General features: G+C 37.2%; 1 protein-coding gene and 1 long non-coding RNA gene across 2 annotated transcripts in view; both read right to left on the bottom strand.

Annotated features, from left to right (window-relative positions):
* The window catches only part of LOC115210886 (beta-1,4-N-acetylgalactosaminyltransferase bre-4), a 969,826-nt gene that overhangs the window by 208,541 nt on the left and 752,167 nt on the right, over nucleotides 1-9,118 (bottom strand). The window lies entirely within an intron of this gene.
* On the bottom strand, nucleotides 2,848-7,804 carry LOC118763052. The gene is made up of 3 exons (XR_004998803.1): nucleotides 7,792-7,804; nucleotides 5,715-5,719; nucleotides 2,848-2,933 (listed from the first exon to the last, which is right to left on the bottom strand). It is a non-coding gene; the product is annotated as an uncharacterized LOC118763052 (long non-coding RNA).

The raw sequence follows: 9,118 nt of genomic DNA, 5'->3' as shown, positions 1-9,118 counted from the left end.
TCCAGCATGGACATAGTCAAAATGACTGAAACAAGTAAAAGAATAAGCATACATACACACACACACACACATGTAAACATACACATATCTATATATACATTCACACACACACACATGGGTGCAATATGACTGTATGTTTAGCAAGTTTGCTTTACAACCATCAGATTTTGGATTCAGTCCTACTTTGTGGGTTTTTGGGCAAGTGTAGGGCCAGGTCAAATGATGTGTTGTGTGTAGATAAGGATTTATTACATGAAATCTGTGTAGAAGACTCTTGCAAGTTTCCACAACTCCCGATCTTTTGTCATTTTCTCAGTAAAGCCTATCATCTGAAGAGCCTTTCTCACCACTTTGTCCTACATCTCTCTGGGTCTACCCCTTCCACAGGTTCCCTCCACAATTAGAGCTTGGCAATTCTTTACACAGTTGTCCTCATCCCGATGCATCATATATATATATATATATATATAGGTAAACAGTAAAAATAATTACAGACATGGACAAGAACATGAAACACCACAGAGACGACACAAGAACCACAGGACGGGACATTCGAAGCCCTCAGTCATCAGTCAAGAACCAGATCATCTTAGCAATTTCGGCTGATTAATCTTGAGATTGCTCCGATATGGCCAGCCAGCCAAGGGAAATCTAAGCCAAGCGCATTAGATCCCCTGGAAGAAAGCTTCGAATGTATACAACGCGAGGACGGAAAACGAACGAAGTACATAAACAAAATACAGAATACGTGACACCAATAGAATACAAAAACGTAAAAACAATAACGGTAAAAATAAAAATAAAAATAAAAACAAAACAAAACCAGGACGTGGGACAGGGTCTTTCGACAGGACGAGTTAAGTATGGGGCTGGCTTGTGAAGTTGTGCCTAATGGCCACGGGGAGACGAACAAATACGTGTTGCTTCTGCGGCTGCTGAAAACGAAAAGAGCGCTCAACGGCGGCTAGCTGTCACGTGAGAACAGAAGACAGGAGAAAGGGACAGATGAAAAGAGAGAGAAGGTGGACGAGGGAGGAGAAGAAAGAGACAGATCGAGGGGGCTGGAGGTGAGAGAGATAGAGAAACGTAGAAGGGGGGGGATACGGAAGGAGAGGGAAAGAAAGGAAGGGGAATAAGGGAGGAGAGAGAGAGAGAAAAAGAGACAGATTAAGAGTCGTATCAATGCTAGAGAAAAATATACTTATCGTATAAGGTCAATTGTGGATACGTACCGCCGATTATATAGGTAAACAGTAAAAATAATTACAGACATGGACAAGAACATGAAACACCACGGAGACGACACAAGAACCACAGGACGGGACATTCGAAGCCCTCAGTCATCAGTCAAGAACCAGATCATCTTAGCAATTTCGGCTGATTAATCTTGAGATTGCTCCGATATGGCCAGCCAGCCATATATATGTGTGTGTGTGTGTGTGTGTGTGTGTGTGTGTGTGTGTGTGTGTGTGTGTGTGTGGAGGCGCAATGGCCCAGTGGTTAGGGTAGCAGACTCGCGGTCGTAGGATCACAGTTTCAATTCCCGAATCGGGTGTTGTGTGTGTTTATTGAGTGAAAATACCTAAGGCTCCACAAGGCTCCGGCAGAGGGTGGTCGCAATCCCTGCTGTACTCTTTTGCCACAACTTTCACTCTTTCTTCTGTTGGCCTGCTCACTTAGCCAGCGGGGTGGCGTCATTTGAAGGCTAAAACAATGCAAAGCACATTGTGACCAGCGATGTGTAGTAACATCTGACAGCCTGGTCGGTCACGGTGATCACAGTGATATATATATATATACACACCTTTTCATCCTTTTAGTATCAATAAAAAAGTGGTACCAGTCAAGTACCATAGGTACTTTAATATAATAGGCTGATCTCTACCTTCATAATTTACACCCTCCAGTTATTAGAGATCAACTTTACTTGTTTGTTGTTGCTGTGGCTGAAGATGATAATGATTTTGATAGTGATGACAACTTTGCAATTCAATTTATCAACCTTAAAAAGATGACAAATTTTGGTCGGGGACAGTTAGAGTTGAGTGCAAAAAATATGAAAGGTAGTAGTGAGAAATCCGATATGGCTGTTAAGTTCAAGGAGGATGTTATTATATATAGATCTGATGTTGATTTGCATAGTTAAAAATCCTGATTTCACTGTAGGTGGAAATAATCTACTATATTGTGAACAGGTGCAGGTATGGTTGTGTTGTAAGAAGTTTGCTTCTCAACCACATGATTCTGGGTTCAGTCCCACTCTGTGGTACCATGGATAAGTGTCTTCTACTATAGCCTTGGCCCAACCAAAGCCTTTTGAGTGGATTTGGTTGATGGAAACTGAAATGCCCATCATATATATGTGTATAAATACATATCTATATGTGTGAGTCTTTGCATCTGTGTTTGTTCTCTACCACTACTTGACAACCGGTGTTGGTGTGTTTATGTCCCTATAACTTAGCAGTTCAGCAAAAGAGAATGATAGAATGAGTACTAGGCTTTGGATAAAATAAGTAGCAGGCTTAAGAGGAAATAAGTACAGGGGTCAGTTCATATGATTAAAAATTCTTTAAGGTGCTGTCCCAGCAGGGCCACAGTCATATGACTGAAACAAGTCAAAAGTAAAAGATTATACCCTGACCGTACAAGTAAATTTTGTGTATCTTACTTCTTTAAATTCTATCTGCTTTAGTGATCCTTAATGTCGATATCTATCTCAGTATTTATTCTTTTCTATTTCGCTCCAGGCTAGTGTATGAAATTTATTCAGACAGTTTAATACCTGGCATTTAGGGTCATCCTATAGTCGATCGGATAACAAAGTTTATAGCCATATAAGAATTCTTCGACCTACTCATATTTTTTGCATTCAACACTAATTGTCCCCTACCAAAAATATAAGACTGTCAAAACCACTAAACTCCAGTTTGCTTTAATAGTGGTAATACCTAGGATAAAGAATATACTGTATAAATGGCTGTAATAACAGAAACTGTGTAGATGTATAATTCATATTTATTTTAATAGCCAACTGGAGATGCACCAGTTATGTGAACACAGCCAACACCCATGCCTGGAAATATATCAGCTCTGCTGGTACAGCATTCAGGCTACGCTTGTACAACCACAGGTCCTCATTCAGGGTCCCTAAAAGACGATTCGTTGTATCCTGGCTAGCTATGTGTGACACCTCAAAGATAAAGGGACCCTATACAATATCAAGTAAAAGATCTTAGAAAGACCAGGGCCCTACATCAACAGGAGTGGGTACTGCAAGCTCTGCATAGATGAGCGGACTAGGATACTTAAGGACTTCCTAAAATCTGGGTTGCCAAGAAATCTTCACATCATGCATCCATTTCAAATGCTACCTGCTGCCAATCATGGGACTCCCCATTCACTGGCTAAGCTCAGAAGAGTCCTTATGGTCCATTTGAAAGGATAGATACCTTATTTTCCAAACAGCTGGTCTAGAAGAGAAAACCCATCCTCACTTCCCAGCCCATTTATTCTCCAATGACCTATTACTATTGATTACAACAACTTTCCACCTCCAAGAGGTGAAGAGTTAATTTTGTCCTCAGGCATGAAATTTTTTACTTTAATATATATATATATATATATAATAAAAAAGAATAAATAAATATATATATAAGAAGACCCATCCTCCACAGCAGAAGTGTTAAGGCCACTCCCTCTGATGAAAAAGATTGGCCTGCAATGTCAGTGCCATGTAAAAAGCACTAGTGCTGGTGCCACATAAAAGCACTCATGCTGATGCCCTGTTAAAAGTACCCAGCACACATTGTAAAGCGGTTGACATTAGGAAGAGTGTCCAACCATAGAAATGAAGCCAGATCAGACCAGAACCTGGTGCAGCTCTCCAACTTGCCAGCTCTGGACAAACCATCAAAACCATGCCAGCATGGAAAACACACATTAAAGGATGATGATGATGATGATTATGATGATAAATATACATACATACATACACACAGATCAATAGATATACATATATATAAGAAAGAGAGAGAATTAACGTGAGAGAGAGAGAGAGACTGAGAAATTGAATAAACAATACATTGCTAATATTTACTAATGTGCTTTAGTATAAGAATTATGGTTCCCTTATACTTTGGCACCATTAGCTACATCTTCTACATTGTTTATCTCATTAATATAATGGAGGTTATTTATTACATTCAATTATATTTCATTTCTCTAAATTTCTCGCTTTCTATTTACAATTACTTTTCATGATTACAATACATGCATGCATAAAAAATTACCTAAGTTGGTATGCAGTTATGTAAGGGGTGGTTTCCAACATTTCGGGTTCAGAGAAAGCCCTGCTTTGGGGAAAAGAGATGAGTGTCTGTCGTTTTAGAATAGAAAGCAGGATAAAAACAAATAGACAGGGAGAGACAAGAAGCAGTGGAGTGGAATGATCGGTGAGTTGTCACTGCATGGGTTAGGAGAGACTGAGACAGAGGGAGAGAGAGTTATGTGGTGAGAGAGATGAGGTGTGAGAAAATTGGCTTAGTGTCAGGTAGAAAGAAAGAGAGGGAAAAATATTAGTGTTAAAGGTAGGAGGAGTAAAGTGGGGAGGAAGGATTTCATACTGCAGTTATGTCATAGAAAGTTGTGGTAAGAAATTTGATTCCTAATTACATGGTTCTAGGTTCAATCCCATTGCATGGCACCTTGGGCAGTGTCTCTTACTATAGCCCTGAAACAACAAAAACCTTGTGAGTGGATATTGTAGATAGAAACTGAAAGAAGCCTGCAATATGTGTGTGAGTGTGTGTATGTGTGTGTGTGCTTGTATTTGACTCCACCCCACTGTGTGTGCTTGTATTTGACTCCACCCCACTTGACAACTGATTTTGGTGAGTTTACATCCCCATAACTTAGTGGTTTATCAAAAGAGACTGATAGAATTAGTACCAGACTTAAGATAAAATAAGCACTGGGGTTGATTCATTCACCTAAAATGCTTCAAGGGGGTGCCCCAGCATGGCCACATTCTAATGACTGAAACAAGTAAATGACTCATGTGTGAGTAGCAGTATGTGCAAATCTGACCAGTTGGAAGCACACAGTAAGTTATAACTTGTTTATCCCCTATATTTCAAGCCGTGGAGGTGCGTGGCTTAGTGGTTAGGGTGTCAGCATCATGATTGTAAGATTGTGGTTTTGATTCCTGGGCCGGGTGATGTGTTGTGTTCTTGAGCAAAGCACTTCATTTCACGTTGCTCCAGTCCACTCAGCTGGCAAAAAGGAGTAATGCTGCGATGGACTGACATCCCGTCCAGCTGGGGAACACATACGCCATTGAAACCAGGAAACTGGGCCCATGAGCTTGGTTAGGCTTCAAAAGGGCACAAAGAAAAGAAGATACTTCAAACCATGCAGATCTGCAATGGGACTGAATAGTCATCTGAATGGTCATAGATGGAAAGTCAAAAATGCCATTGACAATGAGGAAGCACAAGGAGACGGCAGTCATCTGTGATGATGGAGCAATCTCCACATGCATATGTATGTGTGTGTTTTTATGTCTATAAAGGCTTATACCTTTGGGTATATGTACATAAGAACATGTATGCTCACCCTCCCTTATCACTCACACATCTGTCGTACATGCAACTGGTACCTATCTTTCTATTGCCTTTATTATTCATCGCTTGATTACTCTTTTCTCTTCTTACTTTCACTGTGCTATGCTTCTGATGGAACTAGGAATAACAGTAGCTTTGTTGATTCACCAGAAATAATAAATTCTAAGACTCAATACAGATGGAGAGTATTCTTCGATACAGGGGTCCCCAAACTTTTTAGATCATCAACCCCCTTCATGGAATCCTTAACCTCCTCATCAACCCCCAGGCATGTACAAGAAAATAAATAAATAATAATAATTAACTAGATGTACATTTATTGACCCCTTGAATAGTCCCATCGATCCCCGCTCCCCAAGGGTCGATATCGACCACTTTGGAGACTCCTGCTTTAATGCATTATAACTGAAAGGCACCAATTTCTGGTACCCAGAGTTGTTCATTTCCTGACCATCAGTTTGTAAACTGAGCTTGGTTTTCTTTTGAATATCCACTGTCTGAATATTTTTGGAAATATGAAATGAATGTCTGAAGGAAATGCTTATCCTTATGTCCTTTCATTTCAAATCCTTTGTGAATGATGCATGCAAAAACAGCTGCTTTGAGCTCAAGTATCTGATTTCACTTCTGGTTCTTGTAGTGTTATAATAAATGTCATAAACTCTATACAAGCAAAGACATGAAATTGGGTTGTTGTTTAAGCACTGTTCCAAACTAATGCTTTTAATTAATCCTTTTAATAACCCACATATACACTCATTGTTTTTAAAAGCATTAATTAAACATATTAATTAAAAGTATTATTTTGAAACATTGTTTAAACAGAAATGCAATTTCATGACTTTAATTTGTATGGAGTTCATGGCATTTTCATAATAATATCATCAATAGAAACAGAAATGAAAACTAAAAGCGTGAGCTTGAAGCAACCATTTTCACATGTGTCATTGACAAAGGTTTTAAATTAAAGAACATACAGTCGATGATTATTGAAAAGGTTGCAAGGCACAACGAAAATTTTAGTAAAAATAAATAAGTAAATGAGTGTAAATCGGACCAGTGAGTGTGTTAAATTAATAAGACACTAAAAGAGAATGACCCTCCTCCAGACACAATAAGGATAAGCATTTTCTTTAAACTTTCATTTTATATTTCAAAAAATATTCAGACAGTGAATATTCAAAAGCAAACCAGGCTCAGTTTACAAGCTGATGGTTGGAAATGAACTTCTCAGAATACTAGAAATCGAGGCCTTTCTGTTATAATATGTATATGTGTGTGTACAGACAGTAGAGCTTGGTGTAGTCCTCTGGCTTGCCAACAGCTATCAAACTGCCCAATCTAAGCCAGCATGGAAGACGAGCATTAAATGATAATGATGGTGATGATATATAGAATGATAGATGGATAGATAGATGGATAGATAGATAGACAGGGAGACAAACAGATGGATAGATATGTACATGTAACCATACATATACGTAGATATATATGTATATGTAACTATACATATATAGCTCATTATATATATATATATATATATATATACATCAGAGAGAAATTGTAGTTGTGATACCTGTGCCAGTGGCACGTAAAAAGCACCATCCGAACATGTCCAAGGCCAGCGTCACCTTGACTGGCTTCCATGCTGGTGGTACGTAAAAAGCACCAACTGACTGTGGCCACTGCCAGCCTCCCCTGGCACCTGTGCCAGTGGCACATAAAAAGCACCCACTACACTCATGGAGTGGTTGGCATTAGGAAGGGCATCCAGCTGTAGAAACACTGCCAGATCAGACTGGAGCCTGGTGTAGCCTTGTGGCTTCCCAGACACCGGTCGAACCGTCCAACCCATGCTAGTATGGAAAACGGACGTTAAACGATGATGATGATAATGATATATATGTGTGTGTGTATATATATATACATACACATGCATATGCACACACACTTATAGACATGTATACATACATATTTGAGTTTCATTTCCATGCAGAAGCAGACACAAGTATATACACACATCATGAATGCAAATATATAGAGATCCAATAAAACGTTTGTTTGTCTTATTTTTGTTTTTGTTAACAACACTAATTTCAAGTGATTATATATATTCTCCAAATATAAAAATCTATCTCTTTCTTCACAGCTATTGGACTTCCAAAACAACTTTCATTGATTTCTCAAAGAATCCACCAATATTTATTCTATAAGACTTTTGGCTTCAGATTCCTTCTTCTAGTTCAGTAACTGCATATAAGACAATATCTAATATTTGTACATTAAATTCATTGAAATATTTCTCTTATACAAATCTTCCAAAACCAATTGCAGAGTATTCAGGGACTCAAATGTTTGTCATATATCACTTCTAAATATATTTACACTCACTGAAAACTATATGATATTATTATTATCATTATTTTTATTATTATTATTATTTTAATACCTCCTAATATTTAATCCAATTTTCAGAGAAATGTAATTATTTCCAGGTTCGATGTTATAGCTGTGCGAAATGTTTGCCTCCTTGAAGTTTGAAATTAAGTTAGAGAAAATTATCCAAAAATGACTTGTAACAAAGTGAGAAAATAAAAAAAAAAACGAAAAACATAAAAAAACGAAAACAGGGGTTTCATGAAGACAAAAAAGCAAAATAAAACAAGAAAAATTGGAATAAAATCAAATGAAACAGGATAGAGAAAATGAAAACGGAAATAAAATATAAAGAAATATTAAAACAGCATCAAAATAAATCTATATTTTAAGAGTTTTAATTGGAATAAAGTCGAGATTTAAGAGGAAATCAATGTTGTCTTTTTACAATCTTTGTGAAAATTATGATGTTAAAGGGAAACCTAAAGTGTATCATAAAGAGGAAGGAAAGCATATATGTAATACATGCAAATAATAATATAAGTGTGTGGGTGTTTGAGTGTGTATGTGTGAGTATAATTATGCATATGTATGTGTGCATGTATGTATATGTATGTATAAATGTAAATACATATATTTATATGTGTAGGCATGTGTGCATATATATATATATGCATATATATATATATATATATATATATATATATATATATATATATGCATATATATATATAATATATATATATATATAATATAATATATATATGTGTGTATGTGTATGCATATTACATATACTATAAGTAATGTATATGTGTGTGGACATGTGTGGCCATCTTTGAAATTGAGAGTCCCTGACTGGTGTGGTTTGGGAAACAACATTGAATGCAGAATACATAGAAAGAATGGAGTATACACAAGCTCTTATACATCATAATATTTGGCAATGGCAACAGCAAGTACAGTGATCTTCCTTTTTTAAGACTGTAGGATGTGATTTAAAAGTGATGTGGTTGCTGCTTCTAGCAGTTCAAGCAATGATGTAAAGGCTTTGTACAATGGCAGAAATGTGATACACATAGATATTTTTTTTCCACTCCTGAAGATCATCCTGGTAAATG

Source organism: Octopus sinensis, linkage group LG4, assembly GCF_006345805.1.
Source record: "Octopus sinensis linkage group LG4, ASM634580v1, whole genome shotgun sequence".
Classification (NCBI taxonomy): domain Eukaryota; kingdom Metazoa; phylum Mollusca; class Cephalopoda; order Octopoda; family Octopodidae; genus Octopus; species Octopus sinensis.
Note: the sequence above shows the minus strand (reverse complement) of the source record. Positions and strands in the feature narration are given on the sequence as shown.